Source organism: Balaenoptera musculus, chromosome 8, assembly GCF_009873245.2.
Source record: "Balaenoptera musculus isolate JJ_BM4_2016_0621 chromosome 8, mBalMus1.pri.v3, whole genome shotgun sequence".
NCBI lineage: Eukaryota > Metazoa > Chordata > Mammalia > Artiodactyla > Balaenopteridae > Balaenoptera > Balaenoptera musculus.
Genome location: NC_045792.1, coordinates 68,105,661 through 68,129,369, shown reverse-complemented (window position 1 = coordinate 68,129,369; position 23,709 = coordinate 68,105,661).

Sequence of the window (23,709 nt, the reverse complement as noted above, 5' to 3'; positions counted from 1 at the left end):
CTAGATCTTCATCTTAAGAGACTGGTTTAAGGCTTCTTTTCCTGTTCCTTACCCCTTTTTGATTCCAAACCTTCTCTCTGCTCAATCTCAGTGTACAATTTCCAAACTTCTTCTCACTGTGCAGTCTCAAACAGGCACACTTACCTCTAACAGCTTGTATAAGGAATCTGTGCATCATTCTCTTTTTTTGTAAAATACAGGTATTAAGTTAATTAGCATCCTCTAAGTACTGAGTGCTATGTGAGGCACTCTGAAGGCTATAAAGGAAAAATAAACAACCCCTGCCCTTAAGATTCTTAGAATATATGAGAGGAGACATAAATGTCCACCAACTATACTATCATTAAATCAGAGCTATAATCATAATGTGGTTAAACCTTGCTGCTCTAAGTGTGGTCTTCAGTCTAGCAGCATTGGCATCATTAGAGTTTCCAGAATTGCAGAATCTCTGGCCCCAGCCTGCTCCAGGTTTGAGAATTCATGAGAATGATAACTTGGGCTCAAGTCCTTGGTTCCAGCTTCCTCTAACTTTGTGTTACTCCTGAGGCTGTGAATAAGAAATGCCAGAGGTATACAAGAGATAAGGATGTAAGTTGGGGGACTTAGCAGCCTATTACCTCTCTTGTTTTTGCACAAGGCTAGCTTGGTAGAGTGAAATGTCCAATAAGAGAAAGGAGCACTGAACTGTGGGCTCACAACATTTTTACCCTCAGCCACAACAGCAGATAGAAATCATTTATCTACTGTGTATGTCTATAATTTTACTATTTGGCAAGTCACATCACTCATGCCTAATGTCCAGACTTTGGGGCTTGCAACTCATGTCCTGGGATAATAGCCCCTTGTGATGTTTAGTTTTATGTGTCATCTGGGAAAGGATATAATGCACAGTTATTCAATCAAACATTAATTTAGGTTTTAGCTGGGAAGGTATATTTTGTAGTTCTATAATAGGATGACTTTAAGCAAAGATTATTCTCAATAATGTGGGTGAGCCTTACCCAGTCACTTGAAGGCCTTAAAAGTAAACACTGATATTTCCCTGAGGAAGAAGAAAGTCTTTCTCCAGACTTCAGCGCTGATGAGAGTAACATCACCAGGATGGTGACATAGGTCATTCCTGACTTCGTTACCCCCACAAGAAGAACAACTAACAACTATTTGTGAACAAAGACACCACTGAGAGAATCCTAGAACACGGGGGTGAGGCTGATGCACCCACACTGTGCCGCAGAGACCAGGACACATGGCATCAGAAGGGTAAGAGGAATGGCTACGTGCCAACTGCATTACCCCTCCCCCAGGCTGGGGCAGTACCATGCTGAGAGGTCTCCCCTGAGCCTGCAGTTCCTCCAGTGGAAAAGAGAGCCCACGGTGGCCATCCAGATCTCCCGGCATTAGGGGTCCCTTCCTGGGAGCCCCCACTCTGGTCTTGCCCACAGGGATTATGGGGGAATCTGTGGGGCTTGACTACTGGGAATCTGATTGTGATGAAGAAGGAAGAAGTCCAGATAGGGACTTAATAGTAAAGAAAATATGATTTCTTTAAAACCCCAACAATCAATACCTAGTCTTGGCTGCAGAAATGTGGTCTCACTCATAGCCAGTTCTCCCTGGAGAGTCAGCCCAAGTATGAATCTCTTGATCTCTTCTCTTCACCAGATGAATCAAGAGAGAAGAGAATGTGAATTCTACTCACACGTGGAAAAATTTTCTAAGAGTCAAAGTGATCCAAAGATAGACTGAGCTACGTCAGGAGATAGTGATATCCAATTTTCAAAAATAAGCTAGTAGACCACTCAAGGTGTTATAGAATAATTCAAGCATGAGGGTTGGTCTACATGATCTTAATGGTTTCTTCCCACCATAAGAATCTTAGAGGCAGAAAGAATGATGTGAAAGAGTAGCTATAGGATGGAGAGCATTGAGAACTCAGAGAGAGAAATAGGCTGCTGGTAAAAAGCATTCAATAATGAGGAGAAACAGAAGGACTTAATTTTGTTCGGAGTGGAAGCAGCTTATGCCGTTGCACCTAATATGATCTGGGCTTGGGAACCAGGGGAAAGAAGTCTGACAATGCATCCTTTCTGGGAACTGTGACTTCCAACTTGACTCAGGTCTGCTCATCTTGAAAGTGCTTTCCAGATTTTGCGACTGAACCAAAGTTATCAGGGTTTGGATGGATATTAGTTATCTATTGCTGTGGGGCAAATCACCTAAAAACTTAGCAGCTCAGGAGAACAAATATCTGTTATCTCACATAGTTTCTGAGGGCAGGTTATCTGGGAGAGGCTCAGCTGGGTGGGTCTAGCTCAGGGTCTCTCTTGAGGTTGCTGTCCAGCTGTCAGCTAGGTCTGCAGTCATCTCCAGCCTCAAATGGGGCTGAAGAATCCACTTACTTTATTTTTTCAATTTTTATTTTATACTGGAGTATAGTTTATTTACAGTGTTGTATTAGTTTCAGGATTATAGCAAAGTGATTCAGTTATACCTATACATATATCTATTCTTTTTCAGATTCTTTTCCCATATAGGCTATTATAGAATCTTGAGTAGAGTTCCCTGTGCTAAGCAGTAGGTCCTTGTTGGTTATCTATTTTATATATAGTAGTGTGTATATGTTAATCCCAAACTCCTAATTTATCCCTCTCCCTCACCATTTTCCTTTGGTAACCATAAGTTTATTTTCTATGTGTGTGGGTCCATTTCTGTTTGTAAGTAAGGTCCTTTGTAACTTTTTTTTTTTAGAGTCCATATATAAGCAATGTCATATGGTATTTGTCTTTCTCTGTCTGACTTCACTTAGTATGATAATCTCTAGGTCCATCCATGTTGCTGCAAATGGCATCATTTTATTATTTTTTATGGCTGAGTAATATTCCATTATATATGTACCACATCTTCTTTACCCATTCATCTGTTGATGGACATTTAGGTTGCTTCCATGTCTTGGCTATTGTAAATAGTGCTACAGTGAACATTGTAGCATGTATCTTTTCAAATTATGGTTTTAGAGAGTCCACTTCTAAATTCACTCATTTGATTGTTGACAGGACTCCATTCCTCGCTGGCTATTGGCCAGAGACCTTCATTCCTAGACACATAGACCCCTCCATAGCCTGCTTGAATGGCCTCATGACATGGCATCTGGCAGCCCACAGAGGAAGTAATCCAAGAGAGGGAAACGTGAGCAGGTGAGTGAAACGGCACCCGTAAAGGAAGCAGGACTATTACCTAGAATATAAAAGATTTCCTACAACTGAGTAAAACGAACAAAAGCTGCCCAATAAAATATGGGCAAAGTATTTGAACGAAAATTACACAAAAGAAGATAAACAAATGACCAATAAACAAATGAGAAGATATTTAATTTTCACTAGTCATTAAGGAAATAAAAAGTAAAACCTACAATGAGATGCTATTCCAGAGTCATAAGAATGGCTAAAATTAAAAGACTAAAAATACCAAGCATTGTCAAGGATGTGCAGAGCAAGCTGAATGATCATACATTATGATCAAGTAACTTATACCTTATGTAAGTTGATTTTAAAAATAAGAAAAAAGTTCAAAATATGTAAACTAACAATTTTTAGAATTGCAAGGGATAGGTCACAGAGATAGAATAATACTTGGAAACTTTATTGCCCTCAACCCAGACAAAAAAAATATATATGAATAACATAATCACTTTAATTACATATAAACAAAGATATATGTGTAGATAGTTACAGCTACCAAATTTTATACGTGAGGGAAAATACTTCATTTTCTGATATCTTTTAATCATTTATGGGAAAGGATCATATAATAAACCTCATAGAAAATCTCAATTAATTTCCCAAGTCAAAAATTAATAGATATTACTTTCTCAAACCTCAGTGCAAAACCTGGAACTGAATAAGTGAAGTATAGTTTTAAAAGTTATTTTAAATTTTAAAATACTCTTCCATATAACTTTTGAGTCAAAGTGAAAATCAAAACAAAAACTATAGACTATTTTAAATATGAGATATCATATCATATTTTACATGTATGACTGTGAGGACAGGAAGGCCCTTGAGCTGGAGAAGAAGCAGAAGACAGAGGGCTCCCCTCTGTCTGGATGAGCTGGATGAGGCAGGGAGCCTCACCTGGAGCCCTCTGTCTTCTTTACATATCATAACATGTCAATGGTTAAAGGTGAACTCAGAGAACTAAATTAGAGCATTACATAGTTTCATAATTTACTTATGAACTCAACAAATATTTATTGAGGGCCTATCATGTTCTATGGAATTTTCTAAGTTCCAGGGATATAGCCAAGGATACATGTAACTTCCCTCATAGAGTTACATGCTGGTGGAAGGACACAGACAAAAAAAGAAAAAATAATAAATATTAATATTTTAGATAGTGGTAAGTTCTATGAATAAAAAGTTAAGCTGAATAATCAGGTGATAGAGAGTAATCTGAGAAGGAATGTAATTTTGTATATGGTGGTCGGGAAAGTCTTCTCTGAGATGATTCATCAGATTTCTAAAGGAAGGGAGGGAATCAGGCATGCAGACTTTTGGGGAACAGCATTTTAAGCAAAAAAATAAATAAAAATAAGTAAATGCAAAGACCCTGAGGAAGCTGGGAGTGAAACAAGCAAATGGGTTATTTTGCAAGAGAGCAGAGACATGATATGGCTCAGATCATGTAATACCTCAGACACAGAAGGAACCAGAGAGTTGACTACAAACACAAAAGAGAAGAAGACTTAACTCCATTCATTCAAAAAATATTTATTGAGTACTGCCTTGTGCCAGGCATACTCTTCAGTGTGTAGGGGATTCAGCAATTAACAAAAGAGCCATATTCCTGCCCATATAGAACTTAACACTGTTTACAGGATGGGATACACATAACAAATTAAATAAAATATATATTATGATAGTAGCTAATAAGTGATAAAGAGGTGAAAAGAAAAAAACACAAAGAGGGACTTCCCTGGTGGTCCAGTGGTTAACACTCCGTGTTTCCACTGCAGGGGGCGAGGGTGACTCAATCCCTGGTCAGGGAACTAAGATCCTGCTTGCCATGGGGTGTGGCCAAAAGAAAAAAAAAAAGGAAAGAAAAGGTTAGATTGGGTTGGCAGGGTGAGGTACAATTTTAGAAAGGATAGCCAGGGTAGGTGACATTTGAATAAAGATCTGGAGGGGGAATTCCCTGGTGGTCCAGCAGTTAGGGCTCCACGCCTCCATTGCAGGGGGCACGGGTTCAATCCCTGGTCTGGAAACTAAGATCCCACATGCCACGTGGTACATGCCGCTTGGCAGGGCCAAAAAAAAAAAAAAAAAGATCTGGAGAACACGGGGCCATAGGATAACAATTCTTCAGAGAGGTACCAATACCCCTGAGCTGGATGAGGCAGGGAGCCTCACCTGGAGCCCTCTGTCTTCTGCTTCTTCTCCAGCTCAAGGGCCTTCCTGTCCTCACAGTCATACACCATTGCAGCCAGTAGGAGGCGGAACTCCTCCCCAGTAAATGTAGCAGGATCAAAACAACTATCAAAGGCTGACCTAGGGAGGGGAAGCAAGCCCAACACCAGTTCTGAGCCCCTACCTAACCCCTTCCCAGGATAAGCAGCCAGGTTTCCTGGTTTCTGCAACTTCCCCTGAGAATGTGGCTGCCCCAGCTCTCAATGGACAGGGCATGAGGCCAGTGTCCATCCAAAAATGCTGCTTCACCAGGTTTTAGGCTCTGGTGTGACCTAAAAGAAGTGGTTGGCTCCAAGTGGATCATATAGGCTTGTGAAAGCTGATGGTTAGATTTTCAGGAATTTTATGAGCTTAGTGTTAAATATAGCCATTATTAAAAACTAAGTGGTAATGATAGTTTGAATCTGAAAATCATTTCACTTTAATGTAATTTGAATGAGGGTGAGAAATTAGATGTATAGGTAACATATCAGATTTAATAACAAATTTATTGGCAAAGTAGTTAGCAGATAGGATGCAATCTATTTCTCAAATTGTGGTTAAATTAGTAAATAGGTTTGCTGAAGATACAAATATTTGGTAAAAAGCAATGTTATATGAAATTTACAATAACGAGTACTGTATATCTTATGTGTGTTTGTACACTGTGTGCTACACATCTTTGTCTCATAAACAGTTTATGATTAACTTATATACACGTTTACATTCATACATTACCACCACCCCCACCCACAACCCCACCAAGAGCCAGATTCAGCACAGCACAACTGAGAACATAGAATTTTATGATCCAGGGACAGATGGAGGTGGGAGCGCTCCTGGCAGGGCTGTCTCACCTGAATGGTGCTGAGTGGAGCATGCCTGCCTGGTACAAGACCAGGATGCTGAGGACCACGAAGCGGGGGAACTTCCAGAAACCCATGATGACTCTCTGCAAGGGAAGAATAACAGCACCTGGAGCAATAAATAACAAATTCCATGAGCCCACAGACCCAGGCTCTGCTCCTGCCTCTGCCCCTAATGCCCTGGCATCCTGGCTTCAGGCTGGACATGTCACTCTGCTTCACCATCGTTTCCTTCTCAGCCAAGTGGACTGTTGGAAGATCCAGTAAGGCTGCAGCATGCTTGGTTTAGCAAAGAAACCTAGTGGGACAACTGGGTGAGGAGGTCTTGGTCCATAGCCCCCACCCCATCACTCCACTCACTCTCACATACAACCTGTTGGCCAGGACTCCTGGAGGACAGAGTCCGAGTAGCTGTCACCACAGCTTTTCCCACTGTGCAACCCAGAGCTGTCCTCCTGGTGCCGGGCTTTTGCACATACATGGAGGGGGGAGGGGATTACCGAGGACAAATTTCTGCGGTTGGAATCCCTGAGAAACTGAAGAACCACATTCTACTGCTCAGCTGCTCCACACTTTGGTAAAGAGTACCCTGTAAGAATCAAGCTGGAAGGGTCTCAAATTGGGACCCAGGACTTAAACTGGGAAAAAAGTTCCCAGAACCCGCAACGGGGGCTTGCGTTTAATGGCTGCCTGCCCCTCAGTCACTGCACCTATTTGCCACCCGCTTGCGCTGGCCCAGGTTCCGAAGCATTTCCTGCGCTCTGCTGGGCCCAAGACGTGATCCGTGAGAGCACCATCTGCACAAAACTATTCCTGCGTCCAGATCTGCTTGCAGTGCCAGGGGAGCTCCAGCATCCCAAACTGACCTAAGCACGTGTGCTGCGGGAAAGGAAACTGGAGCCCGCCTCAGCGCTGGGAGAGTGAAGCAGGGAGTCCGTGAACTGAGACCATCAGTTCAGGAACTGAATCAGTGGAAGGAGTCTGGGATGCATTGCAGAGTAATGCAGGTTGTGTGAAATGACCTAGACAGAAGTGGACAGAGCCTTTGAGACTGGAAGAGATCAGCTAAGAAAAAGTAATGGAGAGAGAGAAGGAAGAGAGGGGAGAGAGAGAAAAACAGAATCCCAGCTAAGCAGGAATCTCCGGGCTTACCTGGCAGCAGGAACCAGGTGGCTTGGAGCAGAGGAGGGAGCACTGGCGGTAGCTTTGGCTTCAGGCGATGGCACTGTGGCAGAAGTGGCAGTGACACTCGAGCTGGGCAGTGCGTCTGATGCCTCCCAACACCAGCAGCTGGTCTTATTCCTGCTGCTCTGGGTCTGGGGTGGTCCAGGAGTTCTGGGCAACCAATGAGGGGAAGGATCTGAGCCCCAGAAGGATTGTATCATCACTTGCGTCCAGAACCTGGAGCATCCAGAAGGACCACCCCACTTGTATTTGCATTGAGGTCATTGATGGCGGGGGCGGGAGGGGGACGTGGGGGGGGTTGGTGAGGATCAACGAAAAACACACAAAAGGTGAGTAGGAATTTGAGGACAGGTTGACGTCATGGTTAACTTCAGCTGTTCGGTTTCGCGGGTTTTGAACACGCACGTGTCCCACTCCATCCCCACCTGTGCGATCTTGTCGGGCAGAGTCCAGCATTACAAGGAACCCTGTCTCCCCTAGGTCTGACCGCAGACCTCCGTGCAAGTGCAGCTTCGAGGGTTAATGCACAGTAGAGTTGATGATTCTGTGCCCAAGGAGGGGTCTGATTCAGGCAGCTGGAATCACGCACAGGAGGGCAGGGCTTGTGGGTATCAGACACAGGGGATCAAGAACTTTGTCACACTGGAACTCTGTTGCAGCTGTGCCTTTTCCAGGTGGAAACATCGTGGGCTAGTAACTTCTAGTGCCTCAGTATACTTATCTTTGAAATGGGGATCATATTCTCATCTTGAAGGAGTGTTATCAGTAGTAAGTATGTACCTGTTCTCTGCCCAGGTGGGGATCCAGAAGTGCTTACCAGGGAAGTTCATAGGGGATTCCGTGGGATCGCAACCCATCTTCCCAATCAGCACCCTGTGCAGCTACCTGGAGTCATGCTGGTTGGTCCATCATGTGGGTTAAGGAGGGGCTGGATGCCCTACTGGGCCTGAGCAGGGAAGTGCAAGGCTAAAAGCTTCCAAGCGGACCTCTAGCCCCACGCCTCCTCTCCCGCCATTCATCAGCTAACGTTCAGCCTCCTTCTCCAACCATTTGCCCAGCTGCCCCTTGCTTCCGGCTGCTGTTTGCCAAGATGTTCCAGTGACCTGTGATTCCAGCCCTGCACCCACGTCTACTGCAATTCAGTCCTCTGCTAGAAAGCCCGCCAAGCTTGATGGTGCTAAAGAGTCCAGCGGAGTGCAATCCTCGCTCTCACTTCAGTCATACTCTTACACACACACAAACTCAGTACGTTCTCCAGACATGTGCGCACTCCCAAAGCAGAGGCACTCACAAAATGACACTGGCGCTCAGGGGCCTCCAGGTGATGCTCACAGTACCGCCCTAAGTATGCTCAGAGCGGCATGATTAGGACCTGCGTCCACGAAACCTGCACCGACTCTCAGTAAGTGTGCTCTGTAAAGCCCGATTACCCAGCACCTCGACCCGCCTACACCCTGCCCAGCACGTTTCTGGATCTCTCTGTCGGAGCTCCTGCTCTAAGCCTTCCAGGAAGGTCTGAGGTGCTGACTTGCTGTCCTCAGCAGATAGAATGCAGAAAACGAAGCTTCTCACTGTCCGCAGTATCGCTGGGTCTGAGCACATAGCGCAAGATCCAAGCAGCCTGTACAGACCCTCCAGCGCGGCAAGCACTGCGGCGGCATCGCGGGGCGGTGGAATAAAACACGAATCCCAGGTAGCTGGTTTTCTCAGGCGGAACCGAAACTAGCCGAAACGAGCCGCGAGTGACCCGAGCCACAGGTCCACGCCCCAGACGTCAGTGTCAAGAAGCTTCAGTGTTTTGTTCGACACGGCGGCTGCCTCGCGGCACATCTCTTCCCCTTGCAGGTTGGTGGTCTTCGGGCTCAGGACACCTAACTTCCAAGAGGCCCTTATTCCAATTTTCTGCTTCTTAACCGCAGCGGTGGCACTGTTGCAAGGGAATAAAACCTTGGGGCAGGGGAACTGGATATCTGAAACTGGCTCTCCTCAGGCAGGGCGGTGGGGGATCCGGGGAATGGAATAACCGGTTGGAAGCGCGCAAGTGCGCTTGGGCGCAGAGCCGGGAAAGGCAAGATGTGCAAGGGAAAGATTCAGGATGGCGGATCGCGGGTTCAGTGGCAGAAATCGGGGGCTGAGACCCAGACCGGGGTTAGGAACTCAGCAGCAAGACTAAATTGGCGAACGCGGCAAGGCAGATACTGTGCGGCATGTAAATTGGGCTCTGCCACTTAAGACTGTAGGCGAGGCTTTAAAACTCAGGTGCAAAACACTTTTGCCGACATGACTTCCAAGACCTGAGGTTTCTGATGTATCAATCTTCTGAAATCATTTGTAAGTACGTGTGCCGGGGAATTGCCTTTTCCTATTGAGAGAACCATTGCTCTCACCAGTGCAATGGTGATGACAAAATGGTTAAGAAAGGACTACTTTAGAAGCCGAATTTGTAACCGTGTCACTTTGTGGGCTCAGAACTCTACCCCTGGCTGCCACGTGTGCCTTCAACCTTCAAAGCCTACATTCATTCCCCCCTCTGAAATCTTTGGTGGCTATGAAGGGCTAGCGGTGTGAGGCAGGATACAGGGTCTGTACGCAGAGGGTGCTAACGTAGCCTCCAGCAATTTCAGCTTTTCTTGAAAAAGTCGCCCCAGATAGCGAGGGACTGACATGAACTCATCCATCAAGTCCTCTGAATTTCTAATGAGTCCTGGTGCTGAGCTGGGGGCAAGGTAAAAAAAAAATCTTTGGCACTTAGCAGCATGTGTTGCATACCAGGTGGCACTCACCCGATGTTTGTTAAATAATGGAAAATAATTTACTGTGGCAGATTTACCAGCCATTCCTACCGCTGTTACAAGACTCTAATCTAATCCCAGCCAGCAGAGAATCCGGACCTAGCAAGGTAGCGCAGCTTTTCAATAGGATTTCAAAATTGTGAGCTCAAACATTTGAGACACTCCTCTCAATTTATTTGACATGCAGAATTGGTTTCCCCATGGCAGTTTCCAGGAACAAGACAGAGAAAGGAAGGTTAACCCTAGGGTTCTTTCGAAAGTCTAAAGTCTCCTAGTATGAGACACAAAATCATTCTCCTCTGAACCCATCCCTGAGTTACCAAGCTTCCCTGGTGGTGCAGTGGTTGAGAATCTGCCTGCCAATGCAGGGGACACGGGTTCGAGCCCTGGTCTGGGAAGATCCCGCATGCCGCGGAGCAACTGGGCCCGTGAGCCACAACTACTGAGCCTGCACGTCTGGAGCCTGTGCTCCACAAAGAGAGAGGCCGGGACGGTGAGAGGCCCGCGCACCACGATGAAGAGTGGCCCCCGCTCGCCACAACTAGAGCAAGCCCTTGCACAGAAACGAAGACCCAACACAGCCAAAAATAAATTAATTAATTAATTAATTTTTTAAAAAGATGTTTTGACCTTACCATGTGCACATTGCTTATGTTGCATCCAGCCCTACCTGAGGCTTCTTTTAGCTGAAGCACTAAATAGAAATCAATCTTGAGAAAGTTGGCAAGGAAAATACTGATTTAAAAATAGTTACCTAATTATTTGGCATTTCATTTTTCAGTCTTATTTCATAACTTTTAAACCTGGAAATCAGATTTAAAAGTTTAAAAGGTTTAAAGGGTGGAAATAATCTAGTTTGGAAAAAACATTTTTTACAACATTCTGATAAACTAATTGCAGTGTTTATCTCCATACTTTTAAATTAGATTCCTTGGGAGATTGGGATTGACATATATACACTAATAAGTATAAAATAGATAACTAATAAGAACCTGCTGTATAAAAAAATAAAATTTAAAAAAAGAAAAGAACTAAATAAATAAATTAGATTCCTGTGCTATTTTTCAAAACTTTTTTCAATTGAATTATACTTGATTTACAATGTTGTGTTCGTTTCTGCAGGCAGCAGTGTGATTCAGTTATCTATATAAATACATATAAATATATATGTATATGTATACATTCTTTTTTATTTTCTTTTCATTATAGTTTATCTCAGGATATTGAATATAGTTCTCTCTGCTATACAGTAAGACCTTGTTGTTTATCCATTCTATATATAATCCTTGCATCTGCTAACCCCAAATTCCTAGTCCATCCCTCCCCACCACCTTGGCAACCACAAGTCTGTTCCCTGTGTCTGTGAGTCTGTTTCTGTTTCATAGATAGGTTCACTTGTGTCATATTTTAGATTCCATGTATAAATGATATAATACGGTATTTCTCTTTCTCTTCTTGACTTCACTTAGTATGATAAACTCTAGGTCCATTCATGTTGCTATAAATGGCATTATTTCAGTTTTGTTTTTTTTTTTTTTTTGGCTGAGTATCCTGTGCTTTTTTATGAAAAAATTTTTAGATAGATGATTTAGCAGAGTGTGCCAGAGACCCATATCTGGTTGAAATTCTGTTTTTTTTCCCAAACTTTTTCCAGTTTTATTGAAATATAATTAACACATACAGCACTGTATAAGTGTATGTGTCCAGCATAATGATTGGACTTACATATCATGAAATGATTATCACAATAAGTCTAGTGAACGTCTATCACCTCGTATAGATGGTTGAGAATTCTGTGAGTTTCCATGCATTTAAAAGACTTATACCTTTAATTCTATACAATTTGTGTATGAAATACACTGAACAACAACAAAATCACAACAGTAACAACTTCAGCAGCAGTAACAAAAACAGCTACAATAATTCATTCTCCTCAGACTACGGGAAGTTCAGAGCCGTCCAATTAACAGGAGAATTTCAAATGAAAATTCATTGGACTGGGTTCTGCGTGTAAGGAACTTGGAAGTCACCACTTTTTCATAACAAGTAAAAAGCTGAAGAGACTGGAAAAGAAACAACTTGTCTAGGATCCTTAAGAGAGGGAACAGAAAGCAAACCTTTGCCCCCAAGACTGGGGAGACAGGCAGTGGGTGATGGCTTACTGGAGCAGAGATCACAAGGGGAAACCTCAGTGGGAACAAGTGCTGGAGCCAATGCTATGGTAGGAAAACCTGAACTGTAACTGAAGAACTGCTGGAGACACAGCGTGGACAACTCTGAGAGTTAAAAACTCCGGGGGCACGCAGTCATAAGGGGTCCCCTACAACTGTGTGAATTTTAAGTCCTGATGCTCAACAGGTTCTCACAGTACATAGGAGAGAAATATACCCTGGTGGGATTTGCCTCTACAAGCTGCACTTGGTTCTCACAGTAGGTAACAGAAAAATCCCCTTGTGCATCCAGAGAAGGAGGGGAAAAGAACTGTTTTGAAATACACCAAAACAGTTTGTTCCTACAAAGGCCTGCCCTCAGGAGACACCACTTAACCAGAGCCTAACCTGAAGGCATATTATCATGGCCAACCGACCAGGGGAAGGGAAATCCCCAACTACAGGCAGCTCTAGCCTTCCAACTGCCATTAAGAGCCTAGAACCAGGGAGACAACTTCAGCAGATTTTAAGTTAGACAAGGAAGCAGAAAGACATTCATGGCAGAATGAAGGAAGGGATATCGTGTCTGTGGAGTTTTCCTGGCTTGTCATTCTTGGAAAATGAGAGGGCCTAACTTTCCTACAGAGCTGAGTTGACTTGCCCTTGGGGTGCTCCTCCCAACCACACAGGGACCTTCTTTGCGGCAGGTACCAGGAGAGTTTCCTTCCCAAATCCAGAGGCCATTTCTAGGGTGACTTCAGCTGCCAGGGAAAATGCTGAGTGTGGTAAACCAGGGCCAGGCTGGTCACTCTGAGGGGTGGACAGGCTCAGCAGGTAACACCAAGGAATTACTCTGGGTGGGTTCCTCTGAGATGACTAAAATTCTCCCTTGGTTCAGAGGCATCCAGAATGGCTCTCCTCTCCCTGAGTAAGAACAGTGTTCCATGGAGAAGAGGGCTAGAAACAGGAACCTTCCCTCTGTACGAGAAGTTCCTTACACAGACAGCTCCTTTATGGGCTCTGTTGGCGAAACATACCGTGCACATGAGGGGACTTCCTCTATAACTGGAGTCTCCTGGGATTGAGAAGAGTAAGGCTTTGGGGTATTAAACAACTGAATTTGGGTCATGCCTTTGTGACTCACTTACGTCCTTGAGCAGATAACAATCTCTCTGAGCCACAGTTTCTCAACATGTAAAATGGGGAATAACAATATTTTATGTTAAAATATTTTATGTTAAACACCAGACACATTGCTTGGCATGAAGGAGGTACTTAAGAGTGGTGGCTATTATTATATAACAAAAGCTTATCTGACTGTATCAGCTCAATTAGATAAATTAAGTAAAATCAATACACATTCCTCTGCCTTCTTAAGAGGAAGGCAATCTGTAAGTGTTTCATTCTCAAAATAAGTCCAAATTGCCAAAGCCACAGCACAATGAATCTGCCTTCCCCAAACCTCTTACATACCTGCCTGGCCATGATGCAGGCTCATTGCCTAGCAGGGCTAATGACAATTTATAATGAATATTTGCCACACTGCCTGGCATGGAGCAGGCACTCAAGAGTGGTGGCTACTATCATCATTATAACAAAACTTTATCCCTGCTCCTGCAAGTGCAAAATCATATCAACTTGTATGGAAAACTAGTAAAATGCAGTGCATACTCCTCTACTTTCTTAGAACGAATAAACTGAATACAATTTAAATCCTTTTTGTGACCACCTAGAGGGGTGGGATAGGGAGGGTGGAGGGAGACGCAAGAGGGAGGAGATATGGAGATGTATGTATATGTATAGCTGATTCACTTTGTTATATAGCAGAAACTAACACACCATTGTAAAGCAATTATACTCCAATAAAGATGTTAAATAAATAAATAAATCCTTTCTTGAGGATCTATTGACACTATCATAAAATTATTATTTAGTGCGCTAGCATGAAGACAGTGCCACTGACAGGGCTATAAGATATGTAGGGCCAATATCCCCAAACTAGACATAATCAAACTGTCAGTTCTTTTTGATGTCTAATATCTATATAATTTTATGGTTATTCTCTTTCATTACTTCCCATCAGGTTGTCAACTATCCCTTCTTGCTGGTGTCATTGTGACTGCATTTAGCAACAACCTACCCACTTGCATTTTCATTTGCTGTGTGGTAAAACTAACAACAAAGTAAAAGCAACAAAAGAAAAACTTAATATACTAGTATGGAAACAAAGAGCCTATAGGGATTAAGTGAGACCTGGTAAATACTGGTCAAGCAATATAAAAAGGGTCTCTGTGGTCATCTGCTCAGTTAATCTGTACTCAAGAGAACAGAAATAAAGCTTGTCAGAATCATGTGTAAACACAGAGCAAACAGATCTTGAGTAAGCATTTAGGAGTGCTTTTCATCCTGTATTAAGTCTTTTCACTTTGTATAACTGTAACTCTATACCCATTAAACTATAATTCCCCATTCCTAGCAACCACCATCCTACTTTCTGTCTCAAAAGGCAGAAAAGGAGTGGAAGATAAAAATAGCAACCAAGAACAATGCAACAAATAAGAAACAGTCACAAATGTAGTAAATATTTATCCAGCTATATCAATAAACACTTTGAATGTCAGTGGTCTGAATGCACCAATTAGCAGACAGAAACTGTCAGAGTGTATCAAAAATCGGGACCCAGCTATATGTTGTCTGCAAGAAACTGACTTTAAATATAAATACAGACACAGATTGAAAGTAAGTGGGTAGAGAAAATATACCATGCTAACATAAGAAACAGGAGTAGCTGTTAATTTCAGACAGAGCAGACTTCAAGGAAAGGTATCAGGGATAAAGAAGGGGATTACATAATAAAAAGGGGGTCACTCTCCAAGAAGACATAATACTCCTTAACATGTTTGTGCCTAAAAAAAAGCAACAAAATATGCGAGGGAAAAACTGATAGAACTGCAAGGAGAAATTGATGAACCCACTACACAGCTGGAGACTTCAACACCCTTCTATCAGAAATGGACAGATACAGCAGGCAGAAAAATCAGTAAGACCATTTATGATAAAAACCCTCTAGAAAGTAGGCAAGGAGGGAACTTACCTCAACATAATAAAGGCCATATATGACAAACCCACAGCCAACATCGTCCTCAATGGTGAAAAACTGAAACCATTTCCACTAAGATCAGGAAGAAGACAAGGTTGCCCACTCTCACCACTATTATTCAACACAGTTTTGGAAGTCTTAGCCACAGCAATCAGAAGAAAAAGAAACAAAAGGAATCCAAATTGGAAAAGAAGAAGTAAAGCTGTCACTGTTTGCAGATGACATGATACTATACATAGAGAATCCTAAAGATGCTACCAGAAAACTAATAGAGCTAATCAATGAACTTCGTAAAGTAGCAGTGTACAAAATTAATGCACAGAAATCCCTTGCATTCCTATACACTAATGATGAAAAACCTGAAAGTGAAATTAAGAAAACACTCCCATTTACCACTGCAACAAAAAGAATAAAACACCTAGGAATAAACCTACCTAAGGAGACAAAAGACCTGTATGCAGAAAATTATAAGAGACTGATGAAAGAAATTAAAGATGCTACAAATAGATGGAGAGATATACCATGTTCTTGGATTGGAAGAATCACCATTGTGAAAATGACTGTACTACCCAAAGCAATCTACAGATTCAATGCAATCCCTATCAAATTACCAATGGCATTTTTCACAGAACTAGAACAAAAAATTTCACAATTTGTATGGAAACACAAAAGACCCCCAAATAGCCAAAGCAATCTTGAGAAAGAAAAACGGAGCTGGAGGAATCAGGCTCCCAGACTTCAGACTATACTACAATGCTACAGTAATCAAGACAGTATGGTACTGGCACAAGAACAGAAATATAGATCAATGGACCAGGATAGAAAGCCCAGAGGTAAGCCCACACACATATGGTCACCTTATCTTTGATAAAAGAGGCAAGAATATACAATGGAGAAAAGACAGCCTCTTCAACAAGTGGTGCTGGGAAAACTGGACAGCTACATGTGAAAGAATGAAATTAGAACACTCTCTAACACCCTACACAAAAATAAACTCAAAATGGATTAAAGTCCTAAATGTAAGGCCAGACACTATAAAACTCTTAGAGGAAAACATAAGCAGAACTCTTGCAGAACACAGCAAGATCCTTTTTGACCCACCTCCTAGACAAATGGAAATAACAACAAAAATTTTAAAATGGAACCTAATGAAACATAAAAGCTTTTGCACAGCAAAGGAAACCATAAACAAGATGAAAAGACAACCCTCAGAATGGGAGAAAATATTTGCAAATGAAGCAACTGACAAAGGATTAATCTCCAAAATTTACAAACAGCTCACGCAGCTCAAGATCAAAAAAGCAAACAACCTAATCCAAAAATGGGCCGAAGACCTGAATAGACAGTTCTCCAAGGAAGATATACAGATTGCCAACAAATACATGAAAGAATACTCAACATCATTAATCATTAGAGAAATTCAAATCAAAACTACAGTGAGATATCATCTCACACTGGTCAGAATGGCCATCATCAAAAAATCTACAAACAATAAATGCTGGAGAGGGTGTGGAGAAAAGGGAACCCTCTTGCACTGTTGGTGGGAATGTAAATTGATACAGCCACTATGGAGAACAGTATGGAGGTTCCTTAAAAATCTAAAAATAGAACTACCATACGACCCAGCAATCCCACTACTGGGCATATACCCTGAGAAAACCATAATTCAAAAAGAGTCATGTACCACAATGTTCATTGCAGCTCTATTTACAATAGCCAGGATATGGAAGCAACCTAAGTGTCCATCGACAGATGAACGGATAAAGAAGATGTGGCACATATATACAATGGAATATTACTCAGCCATAAAAAGAAACGAAATTGAGTTATTTGTAGTGAGGTGGATGGACCTAGAGTCTGTCATACAGCATGAAGTAAGTCAGAAAGAGAAAAACAAATACTGTATACTAACACATATATATGGAATCTAAAAAAAAAAAAAAAAAAAGGTCATGAAGAACCTAGTGGCAAGATGGGAATAAAGACACAGACCTACTAGAGAAAGGACTTGAGGACACAGGGAGGGGGAAGGGTAAGCTGGGACAAAGTGAGAGAGTGGCATGGACATATATACACTACCAAATGTAAAATAGATAGCTTGTGGGAAGCAGCCGCATAGCACAGGGAGATCAGCTCGGTGCTTTGTGACCACCTAGAGGGGTGGGATAGGGAGGGTGGGAGGGAGGGAGACACAAGAGGGAAGAGATATGGGGATATATGTATATGTATAACTGATTCACTTTGTTATAAAGCAGAAACTAACACACCATTGTAAAGCAATTATACTCCAATAAAGGTGTTAAAAAAATTAAATTAATTAATTTTTTTAAAGATGTTAAAAAATAATCTAATTAAAAAAACAAGAAAAATCAGTAAGGACATAGTTGAACTAGGCAACAACATCATCAACTGTATATAATCAACCTCTATAGACTACTTTCACAATAGCAGAACACACAGTTTTCTCCAGCTCACATGGAATGTTCACCAAGATAGATCACACTCTGGGCCACACAACAAACCTTAACAAATTTAAGAGAAAAGAAATCATACAATCTTTGCTCTCAGACCACAGTGGATTTAAACTAAAAATCATTCACAGAAAGCTACTGGTAACAAATGTACCACTCAGGTGGGGGATGTTAATAATGGGGGAGGCTGTGCATGTGTGGGCACAGGAGCTATGTGGGAAATCTCTGTACCTTCCTCCCAATTTTGCTGTGAATCTAAGACTGCACTAAAAACATAAAGTGATTTTTTTTAATTGTTTGTACTGTGTAAAGAAGGGGAGAAGCCCAAGCTTTCCATCAGTGATTTATGCAGGTGGATCTATGCAAGATTGGAGGAGGGGAACATCAATGTTTAATTATGCTAGAGATAAAATTGTCTGAAAAATGTTGCATGTACTGTGAGTATGAAAATTATATAAAAATCATATTGAAATAGAACAAAGCAAAAAGTTATTAATATTAAAACTATGAACAATTGAGGTCCAGCTGTGTGTCAAGCACTACGTATATGTTCTCTCTTATACTCTCAACACTTTAATAAGATGGATATCATTATCTTTGTTTTATAGGTGAGGAAATAACAAGAGAATTTGGCTTGACTTGATTGTATTTTCAAGGTGCCATTGAGGCTCTGAGATGCTGGAACATGGTTAATCTGCTGCAACATCAGGTAAGAGGTCTGGTCCTCTGGCCATGATGTTGAGTCAGAGGAGGACATAGGCATGTCTTCCTGCTTCAGGGCTAATGTGATTTGTAGTACTAGGCATGAATTATTTACAGTTCCTGTACCAACATTTGGGAGATTGACAACTTTGCAGCAGGAAAATGTCAGTGCTGCCACTTAAGTAAATTGCTAAAAAATAAAACCAAATCAGACCCATAACAAAATTCATAAAATAACAATTTTAAATGCCTCAAAGTTCAAAGAAACAAGATTCTAATAACTTCTTAGAATTAATTATAATAACTTCTTAAGTTGGTATTTTGCATTGTTTCACCTTGTCTGAAATTGTGGTTGTTTCAGTAGAGTGTTTTGTTTTGCCAGTGGATGCAGTGGAGGAAAGGGGAAGAGGAAGAGTGCTGGGATTCAGGAGATAAGGTTCTAATTCCTACCTGTAACCCTAAATGATGTGACTTTGAGAAAATCGTTTGGACCTCGATTTCCACATTTGTCAAACAAATCTCTTGGATTGAGAGGTTTTGAAGTTTCTTTCTAATTCTGACATTCTACAAATTTGCTGTAAACTTCATGCTATCTTTAACAGTATCTTTATTTAACACCAAGATACTCACTATTTGGCTTCCTCCATTTGCCCTGGAAGGTACCATGTCTACTGAAAGAACAGCTGAAGGGGTCAACATGAAGGAGTAAGGAAAGTCATTCTATTTAAGTGATGCAGTTAGAAAAGGCTCCTCCCACCACCAGCTGCTCAATATGAGGAGGGGAGGATTTTAAAAACAGATAGGAGGAAGAGGGGGACAGATACCTTGTCCTTGTATCCCTGACACTAAAGGATGTAATAGTGCCCTCTGAGAGGGGAGAGAAAGCTTGCTGCCTGGACTGGCAGCACGATATTTTTCTCTTTGTCATGAAAATGGATCTACAACTGACTCCTAGTCCTTGCATGGATGCCATGCTTTCTCCAAGTTGTCAGCAGATGCTTTGTAATGGGTCTGCTTGGTGAGTTCACCTATAGCCTAAAGCATGTATCTAATCGAGCCTGAAAAAGAAAGAAGAAATGAATAAGACCAATTTCCTAAGAGTGATTATGGTCTCTTAGGGAGGTAAGACTCACACAAATGAAATAATTAACCAACAAGGACCCACTGTATAGCACAGGGAACTATCCTCAATATTTTATAATAACCTATAAGGGAAAAATCTGAAAAAAAAAGAAAAAAAATATATATATATGTATAATTGAATCACTTTGCTGTACACCTGAAACTAACACAACATTGTAAATCAACTATACTTCAATTTAAAAATAAATAAATAAAAATAAAGAACAATAAAAGAGAATAAGCATTGTTTTCCTATTGCTGCCATAGCAAATTATCACTACTTTAGTGGCGTAAAACAATACAAATTTATTAACTTACACTTCTGTGGCTAGAAGTCCCATGTCCAACATGGCTCTCACTGTTCTAAAATCTTGGCAGGCTTGTGTCCATTCTGGAAGTTCTAGAGGAGAATCCATTTCCTTCCCGTTTCCTGTTTCTAGTGGCCACCCGTGTTCCTTGGCTCATGGCCCCTTCCTCCATTTTCAGAACCAGTAATAACGACTTGAGTCCTTCTCACATCACCTCACTCCAACCTCTGCTTCCCTCTTCTACTTGGAAGGAGCCTTGTGATTTTACTGGGCTCACCTGGATAATCCAGGCTAGTCTCCCCATCTGCAAGTCCTCAATTTAATCGCATCTTTAAAGTCTCTTTTGCCGTGTAAAGTAGCAAATTTGCATTTCCAAGGATTAGGACGTGGATGTCTGGGGGCGGGGGTCCTTATTGTACCTACCATAATAAGTAAATGTTGGGCTGACTGGCAAGGACAGTGAATGCTGGGGCTTGGAGGAAGAGGCTGCCGTGGGCTGGAGCACTGAGGAAGTCGCCCAGAGCAAGTGGGCCAGAGCCAGAAAGTGGCTAAATAGAGGGGAAGTAACAGAGTGCCTGAAAAGAGAGTGCATCTAGTGGGGTGTGGGGCAGGGGGTGAGGAGACCACTCTTTATTTCAGGTGCCATCCTCTGTCCCTCTTCTTGAGAATGGTGCCTCCCTGAATCTACGACCTGTATGGCTGGCTGCATTGAAATCTCAAGTATCAGATGTTCCTCCTCTAGCAACTTCCAGTTTGTGTTCTTCAATATTCCTGTTCATATGTGCTACAGAGCAAGGGGGGCTATTGAGTGAACTGTTGTCACATTTGGTGAAACTCCAGTAGAGGTGGGAAACGGACTGCTTTGCATCACATAGCTCCAGGCCTTGACAGGTTATTGGTTAGGATGCAGTTAAATCCTGAAATTGGTGCTTGGACTTTGAGCCCCATCCCTTAGATACTTCTACTAGATCCCTTTGACAATAACCAAACAACAAGGCTTTTAATTAAGTGAGGATTGTATTAAAGCCCACCTGAAAAAACCCACTTTATTTTTTTAACCTGTATCCACTATTTAATGATGCATGCAGGTTGGGCAGGCAATAGGGAATTGTTAACACATGGAAGGTGCATGTGAGCCCCGGGACTTGTCACTGCTCGAACTTGGAGAAACTTTCTAATGTGTCTGTGCTCCCAAGAGACATGTGATCATTATTTAGGCGTCAGGCTTCTGGAGCTTTGATGTATGATTCCCTGATCCCTTGGTGGGACTGCCAACTGCCATTAGAGCCTAGAACCAGGGACACAACATCAGTGGATTTTTAGGTTAGGCAAGGAATGAGAAAGGCATTTATGGCAGAAAGAAGGAATGGGATATCATGTCCGTGGGGTTTTCCTGGCCTCTCATTCTTGGAAAATAAAGGGCCTAGCTTATTTTCCTGTAGCATGGAGGTGACTTGACCTGGAAGGCTGCTTTTAATCTTTTTTAATCTCTTAATCATTTATGGGAAAGTATCATATAATAAACCTCATAGAAAAATCTCAATTAATTTCCCAAGTCAAAAGTTAATAGATACTACTTTCTCAAACCTCAGTGCAAAACCTGGAACTGAATAAGTGAAGCATAGTTTTAAAAGTTATTCTAAATTTTAAAATACTCTTTTATATAACTTTTGAGTCACAGTGAAAATCAAAACAAAAACTATATACTATTTTAAATATGCAATCTTTATATCTTGTAAACATGTCAGTGGTTACAGATGAACTCAGAGAACAAATTCCGAGCATTACATAGTTTCATTATTTACTTATTAACTCAACAAATATTTATTGAGCACCTATCATGTTCTATGGAATTTTCTAAGTTCCAGGGATACAGCCAAGGATACATGTAACTTCCCTCATAGAGTTACATGCTGGTGGAATGACATAGACAAAAAAAGAAAAAATAATAAATATATAATATTTTAGATAGTGGTAAGCTCTATGAATAAAAAATTAAGCTGAATAATCAGGTGATAGAGAGTAATCTGAGAAGGAATGTACTTTTGTATATGGTGGTCAGGAAAGTCTTCTCTGAGGTGGTTCATCAGAGTTCTAAAGGAAGGGAGGGAATCAGGCATGCAGACTTTTGGGGAATAGCATTTTAAGCAAAAAAATAATTAAAAATAAATAAGTGCAAAGACCCTGAGGAAGCTGGGAGTGAAACAAGCGATGGGTTATTTTGCAAGAGAGCAGAGACATGATATGGCTCAGAACATGTAGTATCTCAGACCCAGAGGGAACCAGAGAGTTGACTACAAACACAAAAGAGAAGAAGACTTAACTCCTCATTTAGTAAATATTTACTGAATGCTGCCTTGTGCCAGGCATACTGTTCAGTGTGTAGGGGATTCAGCAATGAACTAAATAGCCATATTCCTATCTATGTGGAACTTAACATTGTTTACATAGGATGGGATACACATGATAAATTAACTAAAATATGTGCTATGATAGTAGGTAGTAAGTAGCAAAGAGGTAAAAAGAAAAAAGCAAAGAAGGGTTAGGGTGGGTTGGCAGGTGAGGGACAGTATCAGAAAGGTCAGCCAGGGTAGGTGATATTTGAATAAATATCTGGAGGAGACGGGGCCATGGGATAAGAGCATTCTGCAGAGAGGTACCAGCAGGTGCAAACACTTGAGGGGGTGGGTGCTGGTGGATACAGAATGAGGGGTAGTAAGAAGGCCAGTGTGAGGTGGTGAGAGGAGAGGAAGGGAAGATGAACTTGGACCTTGTAAGCTATTGCAATGCCCCAGGTGTTTACTCTGTGAGATGGGGGCTCAGTGGAGTATTCTGTACCTAAGGGAGATATGGTCTGATCTACCTTTGCAACTAAGGTTGGGCTACTGTGTTGAGTACAGACTGAATGGAAGCAAGGGTCATAATTCTGTGTGCTTCTGAGGAAATAATAAAGTCAGTGAGTAGAAGGGGATGACTTTTCCAATTAAAGAATCCCACTTAACTGACTGTCCACCAGTAAAACTGGCTGCCCAGTAACCTTGGAAGTTATAGTCAGCAGTTGGTCACCGGCATTTCCAACAGATGCCAAGGATGTTGATGCTGTGAAATTCCTATATCGAATAAGCCTTTACATCCTATGATATCCCAGATTCCTTCTAAAACTAAGCATCTCCGATTCTACAGCATGTATCACCTCAATCTCCCCCAGTTAGAATATAAGCTCCATGAATGCAGGGGGTTTTGTCTGTCCTGTTCATTGCTCTGGTCCTGGAGCTCAAATAGGGTCAAGCATATAGCAGACACTCAATGATTATTTGTTAAATATAGGAATGTCTCTGTTAAACTTATTGCAGGACCTGAGCAACGCACTTTTCTTCTCTGCACAACAGAGAATAAAAAGTTGGATTAGATGGCATCTGATTATCTTTCCAGGTCTGCCAGTGTGTGATCCCCTTTCAAACTGTGAGCCGTTGTTCTAAAGGGCTTTGCAGGCTATGGGGTGTATGAAGGGGTGCTGTTGGGAGGAAAGGCAGGGATGGGTAAGGGCAAACCTGAGTCAAGGAGAAGAGAAC